The sequence below is a fragment of the Lagenorhynchus albirostris genome, chromosome 10 (assembly GCF_949774975.1).
Source record: "Lagenorhynchus albirostris chromosome 10, mLagAlb1.1, whole genome shotgun sequence".
Lineage (NCBI taxonomy): Eukaryota > Metazoa > Chordata > Mammalia > Artiodactyla > Delphinidae > Lagenorhynchus > Lagenorhynchus albirostris.
In genome coordinates, this window is record NC_083104.1 from 11,899,226 (window position 1) to 11,918,741 (window position 19,516).

General features: G+C 44.5%; 1 protein-coding gene across 1 annotated transcript in view; it reads right to left on the reverse strand.

Moving 5' to 3' along the window:
• ITPR1 (inositol 1,4,5-trisphosphate receptor type 1) overlaps positions 1-16,982 on the reverse strand; it is a 318,159-nt gene extending 301,177 nt beyond the window's left edge. Inside the window, exons 1-2 of the mRNA XM_060161317.1 lie at positions 16,852-16,982; positions 15,934-16,010 (exon numbers count right to left, since the gene is read on the reverse strand). The gene's annotated coding sequence lies outside the window, so the exon portion shown is untranslated. The remainder of the gene's footprint in view (positions 1-15,933; positions 16,011-16,851) is intronic.
• Positions 16,983-19,516: the final 2,534 nt, after the last annotated feature.

Below are 19,516 nucleotides of genomic sequence, written 5' to 3' on the forward strand. Positions count from 1 at the left end.
TAAGATATTTACATAACTTCTGAATTTCAACTCCCTCGTGCATATAAAAAGAGGTGGGGTGGGGGCTTCCCTGGTGGCGCAGTGGTTGAGAGTCCGCCTACCGATGCAGGGGACACGGGTTCGTGCCTCGGTCCGGGAAGATCCCACATGCCGCGGAGCGGCTGGGCCCGTGCGCCATGGCCGCTGAGCTTGCGCGTCCGGAGCCTGTGCTCCGCAACGGGAGAGGCCACAGCAGTGAGAGGCCCGCGTACCGCAAAAGAAAAAAAAAAAAAAGGTGCGGTGAACACCCTTCCTATCTCGCAGGGTCATCATGAGGGGAGAACCAGATAATCCACACCAAGTGCTCAGCCCAGTACCTGGCCCTTACTAAGGGCTCACTTTTTTATTTTCAAGTGAGACTGAAATGAAGACGTTCCCTTTTCTTCCTTCAAAGTCTTCACTCACTTCTGTCCATAACTTGTGATTCTTCTATTGGATAGATCCTTCTTACTTTGTCAGCACTGCTGCAAACACACTCAAATAAACAAAGGTCCCAGAAATGTTTCAGTCCTCTGCAGGCCCGTTAAGTGGCCAACAGTAGGACAAGTCATCCAAGGTACTGCTTCTCAGCCCCCAGATTCAAAATACCCAAGACAGCCAGACTTCATCTCCACTTTCCCTTCTTCTAACATCAAACCAGGCCCTTGCTGGAAGGCGGGGGTGGAGGGTGGAAACCTCTTCAAAGGAATGATAATTCAATATTTAGAACCTCTTCCACTTGGGTGTGAAGACAGGCTAAAGCACAGCCTCATCGAAAAAGAAGTATGTTCATTTCATTTTAAACAGCTCAAGACAGGAAAGAAATCCAATTTTTTTTTTTTTTTTTTTTTTTTTGCTAAAAGCTTTGTGGCAGAACCTCACTGATTGTCATTTTTCCCATCTATTTTTCCTGCACATACTTAACTAATTGCATTATATTCGTTTTTCTAAAAAAAAAAAACCCTCAACTTTCGCCTACACACAATTCAGAATTTAAAAGTTAGCAACTCCTGAAATGAGACCAAGTTAGAACACTTTCATTAACCAAGAAGTTAACTAAGGTATCATTTAATCCTCAAGGTGGACAAACAAGGGAAGAAATCAGAATCATTACTTTATGGCAGTGAATAGACCCCAAAACCACAGACTCACACATTTTTATTAACATGTAGAAGCAAGCCTCTTGTATTTCATTAAGATGAAGCCACCTGGCCCTTAGGGCTGAACAGTCTGACTTTCAGTAATCAGGGGACAAAAAGAAACCCACTGACACTGCCCTCTTAAATTCGGCCCTTCCAAGCCCTGGTGTCAGGCACTGAAGACCCCCGTCATGCCCGCCCCTGGTGCATCACCCACTTCCTGATGACCAACGGCCCCATGTGTTTTCCCGCCCACTTACTTTAATTTTGACAATTGTATACATCACCCAAGACACATGCAAAATACTCCCCAGAGACCTGGATTTGCACCCATTTACCCTACTTAAACACTTAAACTGACTAACATGGAATACCTCATCTACTTTTCTTTTTGGCCATGCCACGAGGCATGTGGGATCTTAGTTCCCCAACCAGGGATCGAACCCATTCCCCCTGCAGTGGAAGTGCAGAGTCCTAACTACTGGACCGCCAGGAATTTCCCTCATCTACTTCTAATAGCTTCCACGTTGATGCTTTTAACACTAGCTGTGACAGAACCCGAGGAAACTAATGCTTCGAGACCATCTAATTTCTATCACAGGACACAACTTCATCCGAGGCCAACAGCTGCAAGAACAACCAATGTAAGGGGTTGTAGAGTAACAGCCATTAAGGAAGTTGCATTTGCAGTGACTGTTTTCAGACATGGAGAGGAGAGGAACCTGCGCTTTACCATTTTTTAATGACCCCTCCCACTGCAGAACTCCTGGACTGGTTGGTGTAATCCTGCTCATCTGAAAAAGATGAACACAAGTACCATTGGCTTCCAAGTTCTCACTGTTCCTTTGCGATGCAGGAGGAGCTTTAGCTGGGAAGCAATTTTGTTCTGCAGGAACAGCTTAAACGCATTAACATGCATATATTTCCGAACAGAAAGCTTTCCTCTCCCAAATGTTCCATGCCACCATGCAAGCTTCCAAATTACCTACCTATCCTATAAGCCAGTGGCTCTTAATGGTACCCCTGGGACCCCTGAGAGCTCCCAAGACCCTTTTGGAGAATCTTCAAAGTCAAAACTATTTTCATAAGAACACCAAGGTGTCATTTGCCTTTTCACTCAGTCTGTCATACATGTACAGTGGAATTTTCCAGAAGCTGCAAGACATGTGATGTCACAAGAGACTCAAGGCAGAGGCAGGTATGTGAGTCCAGTTATCTTCTATTAAGCCAGATCTCAAAGCAATTTTCAAAAATGTAAAACAATGCCACTCTTCTCACTGAATTTTTTTTGTTTTGGAAAACATAGTTATTGTCTATTAAAAATATATGTTACTGTGTTAATATGCAATAGGTCTATTTCTTATATTTTCTGTGTTAATTTTCTCAGGGTTCACTCTGAATATGATAAATACAGATTGGTATAACTCATGTCAACAGAAGTTCTTTGAGGTCCTCAGTAATTTTTAAGCACGTAAAGAGCTCTTGAGGCCCAACAGTTTGAAAAAACTGCTGCTACAAATTTTCTTTAAGATTTGCTCGGGCACTGGCTGGTCGTGTACTTAGGACTCATATCATATAAATATAAAAAACTGAATAGAATAGGATTAAAATGCAAACCATACAACTTAATAGCCAGGGCTTTAGAGAGGACCCCTTGATTCGAAACTTAAATCCTTTTTATTTGACACATTGAGTACCTACTATATATTACCCCTACTCCAGGTGCTGAGGATGTAGGTCAAATAAGACAGTCCTGGTCCCTGCTCTCATGATACACATATTCTAGTGAAGACAGTAAACAAACAAAAAAGATAAAACCATCAAGTCAGACAATGATAAGTACTATGCCGAGAATTAAAACTGTCACCCAATCACATCAGTTATGGCTGGTCAGGGAACAAGTTGAGACATGTAAATAAGACCTGAAAGTCAAGACAGAGGCAGTCATGCAAAAGAAATCAGGCGGAAGGGCATTTTAGGCAGAGCCAACAGCTAGTACAAAGGCCCTACAGCAGAAAAGGGCTTGGCACGTTCAAGAAACAGAAAACCAGTGCAAAGTCGGGAGAATTCATGGGGAAAGGAGGAAAGTACTGGGCAAGGTCAGAGAAAAGAGAAGCCTGTGCTAGTGGGACTTCACAAGGGTAAAAGGCATGGCTTTTATTATAACTGTGATGGGAAGTTCGGAACCTTGACCAAGTCACTTACTCTTTCTGGGCCTCAAACTACTGATCTGCAGAATGGGGATCCTGAGGGTTTACCTCATAAAGCTGTGTTGAGGATTAAACACAAAGAAAGGAAATAACGGACTTAGCACACAGGAGGCAAGACACAGGAAACATTCCTGTGTGCTGTTATTCTACCTTCTGATCTGCTCTCTTTTCTGCTCTCATAAGCTACTCGTATTGAGGGCTTATGGGCTTATGATCAGTTGAAGATCAGTCTATCAACCAGCAAGTCCCAATGAATGCAGACAAGGGACACACTGTGACATGCGTTTACCTGAACATGCCAACACCAACTCCTACAGAATGTTATCCCCAAGTAAGACCCAAACCACCCAAGCGCCGCCAAGTGAAGAATAGATGACTGCACGACACCTATGGAACCCCAAGTTTTGCTACTTGGCCTGAAAGCACCGTACGCTTGGAAAGTCATTCTTCTGCTGAAAAACGTAGCCAATGGAAATCCATCAGCTTTTCCTGCTCTTTCTTGGCATATCCACATCACCTCCAGCCCCTACAAAACAAAGGGCTTTCGCCAAAGTCTTTCAGTGCTGGTTTTATTGCTGCTCGCTCTAAAAATGACTGTTTAAAAAGAATGAAATCATAAAGCACCCTTTAAAGTTAGGCTGCAAAGAAGCGGGCTTATGCACAGAGACTTACAAGCACCTGGAGGTCCAAGAGACCTCAGGGACTTGGGGGGGGGGGCACACGGGGGGGACCATAGCCGCCAACAACACAAAATGGCATGACTTCACTTTTAGGTCAAGCAGCCCCCCCGGTGGGCAAAGCCAGGCAAAACCACGAGGCCTTTTAGAGGGAAAACAAGAGTATGCCCAGGAAAAGGAAGAGCTGCCAGCATTTGATCAATGTCCTGGCTGGAGGCCAAGGACACTCCCTCCAGAGAAGCACACGCCTCAGTAAGACGCCCTAGCCCAGGAACATATATGGTAACACGGCTGTAAATACGGGGGAGAGAAAACCCATCCTTTTCATGGTTGACTCTGCCAACAGAAGGAGAAGAGGTTCTCTTTCTAACCGTCTCTGCTTACTGGGGACTCTCACGGTTAATTCTGGAACTTCCTTTGAGCAAAGACACTTTGACGATATCATCTTCGTTGTGAAACGAGGACGAGCAGCAGCACGTTTTGCAGTCGGACACCCGGCTAGATGCTCCCACCCCCACTGCCATCCACGTCTCTGTGCAGCCCCCTCCTTGCCTTCTGGTTCCTCTAGAGTGTAATCAGACTGTCCTCAGAAATGCAGTGCGTCCCCATCAAGAGATAATTTATTTGACTGCACAAAGCACTTCTCTCTGGAGCTCAGAAGATCGCATTCTGCTTTCGTTTTCAGCCAGTGGCAAAGAAAGTCATCAATTCAGAAGTTTCAACTTTAAGCAGGGCCCTCTGTTACAATCTCAGAAATAATAATCGTAAATCTGAAGTTCGGAGCGATCCTCTGGTTTAAATTGTTGCTCCTTTAGACATCTCTCACACACACACACGAAGATAAACTGCTTGCCTTTTCACAAACACATCCGCTAAATAAGCTACTCTTGAAACAGGTACATGATCTACAGAGTTATTTCTCAGAAAAGATGTCAGTATGACACGTGCTCCTGGCCTACTCCTAAAGGCCAACATAAGAGAAGCCAATCAAAGTTGGCAGTCAGAGCACTTTACATTTGGTGGGGAGAGATCATTTAGCCAAAAGTCCTCATTTTGTAGGTGGAAACAAACAAACATCCTCTGAGTGACTTCTTGGAGGTCACACAAACCAATTGGTGGCCAAAGCCTGCAGACCACAGGGCTCCAGGAACCAAGACCAACGCTTGGAGGGATGGGGAGGGTGTTTGTTTTGTTAAAAAGTTAAAGTCAGTCCCGACCTAAGAAGACTCCCCTCCGCGCCCCCATAGTCTGAACCACAAAAAAATAAATAAATAATTTTAGAAAGCACGTTAGGTTAATATCCTCAGAGAGAGAGAAAAGTCTCACTAAGTTTGGGAAAAACACTCTAGGCTTTCTCAGCCTCAGGGTTACTGTCACTGGGGGGCACAAAATTCTTTTTGTGGGGGACCCTTCCTGTGCACTGTAGGATGTTTAGCAGCATCCCTGGCCTCAACTCACTAGGTGCCACTAGCACCCTCTTCCCCTCAGCTGTGAGGACAAAAAAAAAAAAACATCTCTAGCCACTGCCTAATGGCCCCTGGGGGACCAAATCACCCCGCTGGAAAAGCCTGGTTGTTTTGATCTCTGAGACCTTTTGCTAGCATCTATTATTCTCTACAACTAGGCAGCAATGCCCCAAAGCAGGTATTTTTATACCTATTCTACAGAAGAGGAAACAGATGCACATATGTTACATGTTTTGCCTGGACTGAACACGCAGGCAACACCCAGTTCTCGGGAGTCCCCATCCTGCGGCTCAGCAGGACACCATTTCAACCTGAGAGCAGCTCATTCACTACCGCATTCCTACCTCCACTCCCTCTTAGTAACCATCACCAACTTTGCAAGCCGAACGCTCTCCAGAGAGCTGTGCTCAGAAAGCACCTCAAAAGCAACCATGAGGAACTGCTGAAGACCTTTCTACCCGGTTCTCACTTCATTCTCCACGGCAAACGGGCAAAGCAATAGGCCAACTCAGGAAATAGGTCACCGGGACAGGGGTACAAAAAATTAGATGAAGAAGTAGCCTACAGACTTCAATGGGAGATAAAACGTAGATAAATAACCTCATTCATGAGTATCTGTGAGCACTTACTATGTGCCAGGTACTCCTACGAGGGAAAAATCAAAAAGGTCTATAGATACGAAGTGTCACGGCGATTCAGATGACAAAGACTTTTAAGGTTCAGGAAAGGTTTCCCAGAAGGAAGAAGACCCGGCTGGGAAGAGAAGCACTTGGCAAGGTGGATACAGAGGGGATGAGGATGGGGTCGGCAGGCAGAAAGCACACGTGCAAAGGTACAGAGACAGAACATGATCACACACGTGGCTGGGAAGTACATGAATGTCCCCAAGTCTAGGTGTTTTTGTAAGCTTTTTCTGTTCAGAAATATGTGCATGTGAAGGGGGTATGAGGAGCTTTTCAAGCTGTTTTTGCAAAACAAAATCACTTCCCAAAGAGAGCTGCTCCTGAAATGCAAATGGACACCGAGGAATTTGGAGGCTGTGATATTTTTTTCTTCTGTTCATCTTTTTCCGATGAGCAACGCTATACCAAGCAGTCCAGAAGTTCTGCTGACTCGAAGGGTCATAGAACATTATAAAACGTAACTTCCTCAAAGTGTCTGACAACAGGCTAAAATGCAGCTTTCTGTATGTCTGTGGCTTCACAATCCTTAGTAGGCTTTACATGTAGATTTTGGTCTCTTTCTACCTCTATCCGAACAGCCAATTTAAAAAAATCCCTCAATGTAAGCATGAAAGCTCTCATTTTTATCAGAGAGAATCCTGCCAGACTTTTTTTTTTATCTTTATTGGAGTATAATTGCTTTACAATGGTGTGTTAGTTTCTGCTTTATAACAAAGTGAATCAGCTATACATATACATATATCCCCATATCTCCTCTCTCTTGCGTCTCCCTCCCTCCCACCCTCCCTATCCCCTCTAGGTGGTCACAAAGCACAAGCTGATCTCCCTATGCGATGCAGCTGCTTCCCACTAGCTATCTATTTTACATTTGGTAGTGTATATATGTCCATGCCACTCTGTCACTTCGTCCCAGCTTACCCTTCCCCCTCCCCGTGTCCTCAATTCCATTCTCTATGGCTGCATCTTTATTCCTGTCCTGCCCCTAGGTTCTTCATAACCATTTTTTTAAATTTTACTTTATTTATTTTTTTGTACAGCAGGTTCTTATTAGTCATCCATTTTATACACATCAGTGTATACATATCAATCCCAACCTCCCAATTCACTAATGATGAACAATCTGAAAGAGAAATTAAGGAAACTCCCATGTACCACTGCAACAGAAAGAATAAAATACCTAGGAATAAACCTACCTAGGGAGACAAGAGACCTGTATGCAGAAAACTGTAAGACACTGATGAAAGCAATTAAGGATGATACCAACAGATGGAGAGATATACCATGTTCTTGGATTGGAAGAATCCTGCCAGACCCTCACCTTAGTTGGTGATTTCGCCTACCTTTCCTCTTAATTGAACATGAGAAGGCTGCTAGGGGAAAGTACAAAGGTCAGTTTCAAGAGGTGACAGCTAGCCATGAAAAAACAAACTATAAAAATAAGTTCTGGGGGCTTCCCTGGTGGTGCAGTGGTTGAGAGTCCGCCTGCCGATGCAGGGGACACGGGTTCGTGCCCCGGTCCGGGAGGATCCCACATGCCGCGGAGCGGCTGGGCCCGTGAGCCATGGCCGCTGAGCCTGCGCGTCCGGAGCCTGTGCTCCGCAGTGGGAGAGGCCGCAGCAGTGAGAGGCCCACGTACCGGGGGGAAAAAAAAAAGTTCTGAAAAAGCACAGGGGCAAGCACCCTCCAGCACAGATCTCACACTTTCACACGCATTAAGAACCCCCTGAGGACCTTGCTAAAACGCAGTTTCAGCTTCAGTGGATCTGGGGTGGGACCCGAGAGTCTGCATTTCTAACAAGCTCTCAGTTTGAAGCCAATGATGCTGGTCTGGTGACCACAAATGGAGTAGTAAAGATGTAGAACAAGGTTTCTCAAATTTTTGGCTGTGACCCACAGTAAGAAATACGCTGAACTTACAATCCAACGTTTACTCTGTGTGTGTGTCAGAGAGAGAGGAGGGGGGGAGGGAGAGAGAGAGAAAGATTGAGAAAACTTGTTGCAGCATACACAGTTCTTTTAAGTATCCACGTGATATACTGTGACGTTTTCTATTCTGGTCTACTTTATCAAAAAATCATCTATCAAGGTCCACCAAACTGATTTCACAACTTCTTAATGGCCTGCCACACAGTTTGAAAAGCATGGCTATAGAACAAGAGTAACATTCCTGCTTGACTGGGGAGAACTCCTACATCCTAACCCCAGCCTACTAAAGGTAAAACTGAGAGCAACTTGAAAAGTTAAGAGTATGTTCAGGGCTTCCCTGGTGGCGCAGTGGTTGAGAGTCCGCCTGCCCATGCAGGGGACACGGGTTCGTGCCCCGGTCCGGGAAAGATCCCACATGCCGCGGAGCGGCCCGTGAGCCATGGCCGCTGAGCCTGCGCGTCCGGAGCCTGTGCTCTGCAGTGGGAGAGGCCACAACAGTGAGAGGCCCGCGTACCACACACACACACACCACACACACGAAAAAGAGTATGTTCAGAATTTTTTTTTCAAAGGCAAGGATGTATCGATTACATTCTGGAAAAGCTTTCATGAAAAATGTTCAGGTTTTACATTTCCTTCATTTTAATTTATTTTCTGACCCATAGGATGAGAGTGAGAAGAGTACCTATCTGGCCCTGAGCTCAGCTCTCTAAGTACCATCTCCCACTCAAAAGAACTAGGGCTTCTCGGAGAAAAGACTGAATTCAGGTCTGCGTCAAGAAATATAGAAGATGAGCCTGGAACATCTTGTCATACGAGAAGCAGGAAGTCTAAGACCACTGGGGTTGTGTCTTTTGAATCAACTTGAGTAGCCTCTCTCTGAGCAGAGATGGACAATTTGAACATCAATGAGGATGACTACACAAAATGAAACATAGAAAATATGTCTAAAGCCATGAGTTCATAATGATATTAAAATAACCATACCCCTTGGTCATCTCGGTACAGGGTTTCTCAACAGCGGCACTGCTGACGCTCTGGAATGGATTATTCTGGGTTGGAGGGCTGTGAGATGTATGGAAGGCTATTTAGCAACACCCCTGGCCTCTAACCATTGGATGCCAGTAGCACCCTCTCCCCAGTTGTGACAACCAAAAATGTCCCCAGATATCGTCCAATGTCCCCCACTTGAGATCCATTGCCATGGATCATGCAAGGGGATCAATGCGTTATTTCTGAAAACTGATAAAACACAGAGAGAGACTCAAGTATTGATCCTGTCTTTTGTTTATATCTATGAAACTTTACCCCAGGAAACCAAACACTAAGTGGAGGAAATTTCATGTCATAAAATATTCCAGCTAATAAATGAACCAGAAATAGAATTAGGAGTGTTACAAGTCCAGCTGAACTAATGGATTGAGGCAATCAGCATCCCTGGACGCTAATCACAAGAAAGCATGTCCAGACATACCACACACGCCCGTGAGTGAAGCTCACAGTAGACTTGGGGGAAAAAAAGCGTGACTCTGATGAAGCCTCTGCATCTAACTATCAAATTAAACACAAATATAATAAATATAGAGGACAGAGGAACATGTTCAACTACACCACACTGATGCAGTCAGCAAAATGCAGACTGTAGGAAAAGATATCACCCAGTTTCTTTAATAACAACCAAATAATGCATGGAAAGAAAAGAGGGGTCGAGGAAATACATAGATTAAAAGACACAGTGACCATTTGCAATGTATCGACCTTATTTGGTTCTTAATTCAAACAAACTGCTGAAGTATGCATATCTGTTATTATTATATATATGTTGAAATAATAAATTTATTTAAATTAAGGAAGTGAGAACACAGATGCAATTTTAAAATTTGCTTTTTTTCCCCTTGAGATGGACAACAGTATCGTGATTGTTTGTTTTTTTTAAAAGAATCCCAATACTAGAGATATATACTAAAATATAGATGAACTGGTATATCTGAGATTTGTTTCAATACCATCCAAGAAGAGAGGGAAGAGTATATGAGAATGTGGATAAAACAGTATGGATCATGAACTGATAACCATGGAGGGTGAGTAAGGAGTAAAGAGGGGTTCCTAATACTAAGATCGCTACTACTTCATGTATTTCCAATTTTCTAGAGTAAAGTTTTCCTGTTAAGTGCAAACAAAAGAGTGCCTGGCTCTAACCCCTCAGGGGATTAGGTTACTTTGCAGAACCAATGAGAAATTTTTTATTTAAATACATGATAACTAGGCTTTACCCCTGTAATGTGGTAACTGACATTTGAATAGTGTTTTACCTTCCATTTCGTTTTCTTTTTTTATTCTTTTCTCCTTATTTCTTTTTGATTTATAGTTGATTTATAATGTGTTTCATGTGTACAGCAAAGTGAATCAGTTATACATATACACATATCCACTCTTTTTTACATTCTTAAAAACAGTACAAACTGAATGAGAAAACCTGGACTCTATGACAGTGATGAAACCTGAATGATATACTTTTTTTTTTACCCTAGTGATTCCATACGTGTCCTCATTCCAATGAAATCCCATCAAACGTACAGCCCCCTCTGGATAAATGACTCAGATGTCTATTTATTAAGAAGAAAATATGTTCACAATATAGAATGCAAAAGGCAAGGAATCAAACAGGAGGTATGAGTCCCTTTTCACAAAATTTAAACATACATGTAATTTTTATATGTCTATACATAGAGGGAACGTTTGAAACCCTAATCTTAGATGGTAGGATTGGAAGTGACTGCTTTTGTTTTGTTGCCTATATTTCCTAAGGTTTTACAACTGAATACGTACATCTTACACAATAAGTAACAAAATGTATTTTTGTTACACGTTTGTACACATTGAGGGGTCCACTCCACTCATCAGGGAGAATCACTTAGAAGGAACTTCATATCCCCAAAGGATATTAGATAGCAGAGCATGAGTGCTCTTTGTGTAATTCCTTAAAATGAGACTAGACAGACTGCAGGGTAGCCACAGGGCACAAAAGGTTTGTGTTGAAGATAAACCCCCAGGAATATCATTAGGTTCTTAGAATTTGTTTTGTTATTCAAGCTAACAGTACGTTCACCTCTTTTATCAAAGATGCCTTTCCTCCTGAAGTGAATTACAATCCCAAGTAAATCAGGTGATTAACCAGACAGTCTAGAAATCTGGGTTTTATCCCCCAGCAAGTTCCAAGCTGGTATGTGATCCTGCCAGCCTCACCAAAGCCTCTTTGGAAAGGACAAGGTGGTTTAGTGATGCCGAGAACCAGAGAATTCTGTGCAAGTTTACAAATCCTCGGGGAAACAAATCATTGCATACCGGCAAACACCTGGCCCCTGCACAATCTTCCCGATTCCCTCTCCCACCTGAACACCTGGCACTCTCCCTCAGCTGCAGCCATCCTGGCCTCCTTGTCCTTCCTCTAACAGGCCCCACCTGCTCCCATCTCAGGGCCTTTACACTGGCTGCTCTGGCCCTTTGGAACATCCACCCCCCAGACACCTACATGGCTCACCCACCCACTTCCTTCAGATCTCTGCTGAAATGCCACCGTGTTAAACAGCCCTTCCCTAACACAACATTGCAAATCAACAAAAATTTTTTAAAAAAATAAGAGAGAGAGACAAGGAGGCATAATAGGTAAATGAGTACAGTTTGAGCTGACCAATTTAACAATCGATTTCCCTATTACCACAACCATAAACAGAGATGAGAAACTGATCACAACGTTTTCGCATTGCAGGTATAAATAACAAAACGCAAACTGAAAATAAAGAGACTGAAGTCAAAAGAAGAAAAAAAAAAAGACCTTCCATGACTCCTGATCTCCCAGAGTACTCCCTTAACCCCTTTACTGTTCTGTTGCTGTTATCATTTTTTTCTTTTTATTGTGGTAAAATATACATATATAACACAAATTTTACCATTTTAGCCATTTTTAAGTGTATGATTCAGAGGCATTAAGTACATTCACATTATTCTGCAACCATCACGACAATCCATTTCCAGAACTTTGTCATCTTCCCAAAAGGAAACTGTACCCACTAAACACATTCCCCATTCCCCAGCAGCCCCGCCCAGGGCAACCCCTATTCTGCCTCTTGTCTCTAAGAACTTTATTGCTCTAGAAACCTCTTCTAAGCGGAACCATACACTATTTGTTCTTTTGCATCTGACTTGTTTCACTTAATAGAATGTTTTCAAGGTTCACCTATGTTATAGCATGTATCAGAATTTCATTCCTTTTTAAGGCCAAATAATACTCCACTGTACAGATATACCACATTTTGTTTATCCGTTCATGGGTCAATGGGCATTTGGCTTGTTTCCATCTTTTGCCTATAGTGAATAACGCTGCTATGAACATGGGTATACAAAAATGTTTGAATCCCTGCTTTCAACTCTTTGGGGTATATACCCAGAAGTGGAATTGTTGGGTTACCTGGTAATTCTACATTTAATTTTTTGAGGAACAGCCATACTGTCTTCCACAGCGGCTGCACCATTTTATATTCCTACCAACAGTGCACAAAGGTCCCAATTTCTCCACTTCCTCACCAACACTGTTGTCTTCCGTTACCCCTCACCCAGCTTTATTCTTCTCCATAGCATTTACTACGTATCACACTACAGTACTTATTATATTGGCTGCCTACTCCCAGTTAGGATTTAAGCCTCTTAGGAATAGGACTCTCATCGCTGCATCCCCAGCATCTAGAACACACCCTGGCACACAGCAGGTACTCAAAGTTTGTTGAATGAAGGAATAAAATATTTGAACCACAACTTAAACAGCCATTAGAGTTTCTAGAATAGATTTATCATACCAAGTGCCTTAAACAATGTCCAGTTTAGGGAGGAACCTGGACATAGTTCAACAGGAGGAAAAGCTCAGTGGGTGATGGTTTCAGCTCATCCTCATTAGCAATAACCTCAGAACCACAAACACTATGACAATTGGTAGGAATCATGGAAATTATGTCATTCCTGTCCCTGACTTCAAGCCTTAATTCATTTCATCAAAAGAGCCGGGCAGGGCTTCCCTAGTGGCGCAGTGGTTGAGAGTCCGCCTGCTGATGCAGGGGACACGGCTTCGTGCCCCGGTCTGGGAAGATCCCACATGCCGCGGAGCGGCTGGGCCCGTGCGCCATGGCCGCTGAGCTTGCGCATCCGGAGCCCGTGCTCCGCAACGGGAGAGGCCACAACAGTGAGAGGCCCGCGTACCGAGAAAAAAAAAAGAGCTGGGCAAAAACTTAGTGAACTAAAAAATCGCATGTACTTCCAGTTACTAAAGAAAGAGCCTGTGAAACCAATGTGTTTTATTTAAAAGATCAAACCAACAGCAAAAAGATGGGGCACTGGCCTTGGGTAGACTCCTTAATTAGACGTGCCCAAGAGCAGCTTGACCTAAAAACCTAACTCCAGGCCTAATTTTAATTCTTTGACTTTTTTCTGTTGTTCAAATTTGGTGTTTGTTGCTTCATTTTGGTTTGTTTTTTAAGAGCTGCTTGTAAAGAAATCAGATTTTCCATGAAATCATTACAAATGAGCTAAAAAGCCATTTGGGTTTTTGCTGTGGAAGTCAGTTGTTAGTATACCATTGTATTAGAAGTTTCTTTCTCTCTTTAAGACTACGGTCTTCCTCAGCTGAAAATATTTTGAGATAAAAGGCAACAGATCTGTCTTCAGTTCGCCTATTTCTTCTCTAAGCAACCACTCCATCTCTCCTTCCTCAAGAAAAGGTGCTAACTCCCTCCAAAAGGCAACCGCTGTGTTTAAATGGATAACACCACTGTCAACCCCAAACAACTTCCATGAGTACCAAACTGGAGGCCAGGAGTAATTCATTACCAGCATGAAGAACTTTCCCTGCCTGATAAGGAAATCTTGATAGGATATTCTGTTCCAATTTGAATTATTCAAAAAGCAGATTATACTTTCAACACACACACACACGCAAGCAAAAGTAAGAAACGAAAAAGAAAAGTGTTCTTACACAACTGGCCACAAAGCAAACTGAAGGATACATGAAAAGACATCAACATTTCACAGTTTAGACTCACTGCAATTTAAACTTTCGAAGTATTCAAATGGAGAAACACCTGATTCTTGTAACCTGCTCAGATGCCTTGATGTAGACAATCAAGATGGATTTCAGGTGTGAGATAAACCCAATGATGAACTTAAACAACGTTCCTTGTGGTTTGGTTTGGTTTCTTTTATTCTCCTCATGCAGACTTGCAGCACACAGCTTACCAAAACGAACTCAGTACAACACCTAAGACCTCCTCAAAGAGCCACAGTCTTTTATTCCTACATCTATGGCTACATCGTTTTCTTCTTACATCAAGGTCACTTTGTTCCTTCATCGTTTGGTGGGACACAAGCAAAAGTTATTCATCGACAGCAATAAGTTTACCACTTTTCCCAGGTAACCCCTTATCCCCCCACAAACCTAGGTGCATTTGTGGGAAGCAGCAGAGTCCCAAACCTTGGGGTTATATCTTGCATCCACTGGGTGCTAGTTACCGGACAAGTGATTTCACTCTCTGCACCTCAGCTTCTTCACCTGTACCTGACTCACAGGGTTTCTGTGATGTATGGCTCTGGACCTGGCTTACAAGTACTTAATGGGCATTATTATTTTTAGCAACCAGAGAAGAGACCACTTTCTCCCTGCCTGCACCTTACTCTGAAGAGGGGACCTGAACCCAATCCTTGGCCTTATGAGTGCCCACGTAGCCATACGAGTCAAGAAAACTCCAAGAAGGAAGTAGACCTCACACATCCAAATCCTTCCCACTCCACGAGCACTCCTGAGGAGCTTATCAACAGGAAACAAAAGCACAATACTACTATAATGAAATGTCTGACTTTTCTTTTCTAATTAGCAAAGCCCGAAGATTGTAGCCCAGGGAACAGCTAAATATTTAGAATGTTAAAGAAGTTATGAAGACCCAGTCCCCCCACCCATATTACCCTATCATTTACCCTCTTCCTGACCATTTCAGAAGAAAAAACTTGTGATGCTCAAATCTGCAGCAATGAGGATGTATGTGCACCCGTTGAAACCTCCTTCTCGTGAAGTGCAGTCTGAACATTTGGGGAGGAAAAAAATAGGAGCTGCTTGTGTTTACAGTTAAATGCTGCTCTAAGCTCATATCCCATGACAGGCACCTAAACCATAGGAATCCACCAGATTCCTTGATGTTCAAGTGGCTTCAAGTCAAGGGCTGGATGCTATTATCTTATGTTTCAACAACTTCCCTTTTTAAAGTTCTAATTCTTTCAGTTTGCCAGCAACCACTTTCATTTCTTGGAACCCAATCTACTCTGATTAAACACACGTTCACAGTAAGAAAAAAGAAAGTGACTATTTTGAAAGAGAGAAGCAGATAATTTTTGCTTACATATCTTGGCAGATGAAATACACTGTATCCTTCAGAATTTAAATCATCAGCACACCACCTGGCAAGTTCAATTCTCACGTCACCAATGGGCATCCCTTTTACTGGTCCGTTTAATGTTTTTCTTTTTTTCCCCTCCTCTCATAAACCTTCAGGCTGCTTCACTTCTGAGCTAGGGCCAAAAGTACTAGGCAGGACTGCCCTCTGGATCTCATCCGCTCCCTAAAGCCCTCACCAAAGGCAGTGACAAATTTTGGAGACTGAGCTATGAAGTTTCCTTTTATTTCCTACTCCCCATCTCCATGACTCTTTAGAGGGAACTTAAATAGGCTTAGGACAAAAACTCCTAATTGATTACAGCTCTCAGGCTTCCACACTCACCTGACCCGGGTCAGGCACTCTGTTGCCAAAACACGCCCAGCCAGGAGTGGGAGTCTGGCTCCCCCCGTAGTCAGCTCCTAAATAATGAGAAAGAAGGAAGACAATATGAGATTGGCCAGATGTGGGTGCCTAAGAGAAATTTTCAAATTCCACACTTCCACTTTCCTTAGACTCCTTCCTGGAGAGACAACCCCGCTGCCCCCGCAACACACACACACACACACACGACCACCACCACCAAATCTGACAGGTAGGTTGGTGGGATCACTTAAGTGAGGATTACAGGTAACTTCGCTTATTTGTTTCCAATATATAACTGACAGGTGAGACTAAGTGCGCACAAACTTCGAACGCGCCGAGGGGCTGAAACTAAGCGAAGTGTTTGGCAGATCCCAAAGCACTTGTTTCCCAGAGCGGAGGCCAAGTATCCTCATCGGGCGTGAGCTTCGTCCACACTTCATCCCTCACCGCTCCCGGGGTTTTCTTCCGTTTTTTAAAACCTCCCCACTGGGGCCCCAGTACACGCATTATTCTCCCAACCGTGCAGCACGAGGGACGGCTACATTTTAAGAAAGATTGTTTCCTGCAGCGGACTCACACAGGACACCCCCGCACACACCTCCCCCCCCCAAAAAAAAAAAAAACAAAACAACTGTTTCCTGCAGCAGCTGCAACAGTTTCCAACTTGGGGGAATGCCATTCCAATCCAGAATGGGCAGCCCTCAAAGCCAGTCGATGGAGTTCAGAATTTTTTTAACCTCAGATGAACCCCCCCAAAATGCCCTCTGTAAAAGAACCTCTAAATGCATGCAAGTGCGTGCAAATCCACCAAGAACTCCCAGAGAGCGAGGCAAAAACTTCTGCCCCCGGGGGAACAGTACCAACTCCCCGCGCCCTCTGCCCGGCCCCAGCCGCTACCTTGGTGCCCGGGGAGCCACGCCGCTGTGGAGGAGGAGGGCGAGGAGAGGGGTTAGCAGCCGCTGGGTAATCCCATGTCCGCGAAGAGGGAGCTCGTTCCGCGAGGATGGAAGCGGAACACCCACACCTCCTCTCGGCGTGAGCTTTCTCTCTCCACCCTCTGCCTCCTCCTCCACCACCACCTCCTCCTCCTCTCCTCCCACCCCAGCAAGCCTGAGGAAGCGCCTCAGCAGCTCATCCACATGGTTACTGCACTGAGAAGCGGCTCCTGGCAGCTTATATAGGCCGGGAAGCTCCCTGGGCAATGTAGTCCGAGGCCGGGGTCGCGGCGGTGCCTGGGGCAGGGAGGATGAACTACAAGTCCCAGAATCCTATAGGCTCCCGGGCTGGGCTCTAAATAGACGCACGCCGGGACAGGGAGGGGCGTCCAGCCGAGAGTCCGGGCTTCAAAACGAGCACGGGTCTGAGAGACGGCTGGGTTTGGAGCCCGCGACCCAAAACCATCTCTGGGGGCGCCCCCAACCCTTGGGGACTCTCCTCCTTCGGCTGCCCTCTTTCCCTAGAACCCAGGTGTCACTGGGAGCAGAGGGCGGGGAGGAGCTCGGATTTCTGTTTTGGGAAGTTTTTACAAGCTGTTACCCACCCTTCCCCCGCTTTGAGTCCCCGAGCCAAGAATTTCAGAAATCCAGGGCACAAAAACGCCAGTGTTTGCGGTCAAGGATTAAAGGCGCGAGGTTGTCTTTATTTAATCTGCTCTGCCCTGTTCGGGTTTGCACAGAAAACTAAGTCTGGGAGCAGTGCAAGCGGGGACAGAGGCAAGTGGCTTGAGAACACTTTCCTGAGCCCGAGCTGCTTGTGTGTTTCCTCGCCCCGCAGGAGGTAAAGAAACGCAAGCCTCTCGGTGCACAAATAAAGGAGCCGGGTTGTGACTTGCCAGCGCTGAGATTGAGAGGCAGAAAATAAATACAAACCGCGACCTCGGTCCTGACCCTGCTACAGGCAGCCCCTCTGCTCCCGGGAGCTGTAAATGCTTAAGTAAATAAACCGCAAACCAGAAAAATAAGGGCTGTGGAGAGAGAAGCTCATACAAAGATGCGCGTCCAGGCGGGGCGCCCTCCAGCAGCTCCGACAGGGGCTTCAGGGACAAGGTGGCTTTCAGCTCACTGCTAAGTGATGCCTGGCTATAAGCTTCTGGCTGCGGCTTTTACAAGTAGGGCAAGTCAGCCTCAGAAGATGTGCGTTCATTCCTCAAACGTTTCCTGAGAGTCTACTGGGTACCAGGCGCTGTGCCAGGCACTGGAGTATGGTGGTGAGCCAAAACACATCGCAGTGTTCCGGACAGGCACTGCCTACTGCCGCATAGGATCTGCTACAACAGCAATAGCAATAATAATAATTGGGGAGACTGATTTTGAGCCCAGCCCACATGCACTTTTCATCAGTTTTAACAACCCTAGGCATATTTATTATCCCTATTTGACAGACGCGCAACTGAGGGCTCAAAGAAATCAAGTAACTTCCCAAGATGACACCGTCAATTAAGTAGTGCAGCCTGGATTCCAAGTCCAGCCTGTAAGTGTACTAAGTCCTTGTCTTTCGGGAAATCCATCACAACTGCCTTAAACGGCCTCCCTCCCCATTTTGGGAGCAGCCTTCGAGCCCTTGGGCAAGTCATTTTTATCTCTTTGCCCGAGTTTTGCCATCTTGGAGGGAGAAAATCATTAGAATTTGCCAACTTTCTGTCAAGTTTGCTTGATACAGAGTCAACAGTCTTATGAAACTTCAGAAACAAATTAGGGGAGCAGCATAGCTGATAATTATTACTGACATAATAATGCCAAAACTAATAATAATTACTGACATTTATTGGGTACAGGCCATGTGCCAGGCATTACTCTAAACTCTTTATGTACATTACCTCATCAAATCCTATTAATGAACCTTTTTTTACTTATGAGAAAATTGAGGCACAGAGAGGTTAAGTAACTTCCCCAAAGTCACACAGGGAGTAGGCTGTCTGACTCCCAAACCTTGGTTTTTTACTACTGCCCTCCACAGCTTCCCCAATGTAAACATATGTGCTGTATTTGCGCATATAAGTGTTTAATCATCCAGGAATGGTTATCACATTCACCTTTGTCCCCTCCTCTCTTTCAGCATCATCCTCTGGTCGCTGGACACCACAGGCTTCTGCCTAATGCCTCAAGCTACCCCTCCCATCAGCAGGAAGCTCCCCCATCTTGTCACAACAAAGGGGTTCAAACCTTTCCCATCTGTCCCCTCTCTTCCTCCATGAAAACAATCTGTTCTATTTCTAAAGGGTTTTTTGTTCTGCTTTTCATATTCAACAAATCGCTCTATGCTGACATAACTGGTAAATAACTGGTAAATACTAAAGCACCCTACCCTGTGCTTCTAATTCAGAAACACAGTGGGATTTTAACGTGGATTTTCTGAAGGAAATTTGCTCAAGTCTGAGGGCTGGAGTTGGGTGATTTTCATCCTCACCATATAGTGGACACTTGACCTTTAACTGCTTTCTCCACTGTCTTCCCACCCAGACCACAAGTTTCATTAAATGCACGGACCATATTTTATTTATGCTTGTATTCCCTACCACTCCTAATGCAGCAGGCCTTAGTCCTCTGTCTGCGCATTTTTTTAG